The sequence below is a fragment of the Apaloderma vittatum genome, unplaced genomic scaffold, assembly GCF_000703405.1.
Source record: "Apaloderma vittatum isolate BGI_N311 unplaced genomic scaffold, ASM70340v1 scaffold40794, whole genome shotgun sequence".
NCBI classification, from domain to species: Eukaryota; Metazoa; Chordata; class Aves; order Trogoniformes; family Trogonidae; genus Apaloderma; species Apaloderma vittatum.
The window spans coordinates 1-237 of record NW_009711704.1 but is presented as its reverse complement, the minus strand read 5'-3'; the positions used below and the strand labels follow the sequence as shown (position 1 = coordinate 237).

At 63.3% G+C, this 237-nt stretch overlaps 1 pseudogene across 1 annotated transcript in view; it reads right to left on the bottom strand.

The window, feature by feature from the left end:
- The window catches only part of LOC104272656, a 1,397-nt pseudogene extending 1,163 nt beyond the window's left edge, over positions 1 to 234 (bottom strand). Inside the window, exon 1 of the transcript XR_717806.1 lies at positions 118 to 234. The product of XR_717806.1 is annotated as a tubulin alpha-1B chain-like (transcript). The remainder of the gene's footprint in view (positions 1 to 117) is intronic.
- Positions 235 to 237: the final 3 nt, after the last annotated feature.

Here is a 237-nt window from a genome sequence, read left to right as displayed (position 1 = left end):
GGGCTGACCCTGATCTCCACTCGTGGAACCCAGACCTGGTGTGGGAACCATAAAACGCCCCCAAGCCCTGGAAACACAGCCCGGGCTCCTCAGGTGCCACCGGGCCTTTGTACCCACCAGCTTGCGGATGCGGTCGAGGACCAGGTCGATGATCTCCTTGCCGATGGTGTAGTGCCCGCGGGCGTAGTTGTTGGCCGCATCCTCCTTGCCCGTGATCAGCTGCTCGGGGTGGAAGAG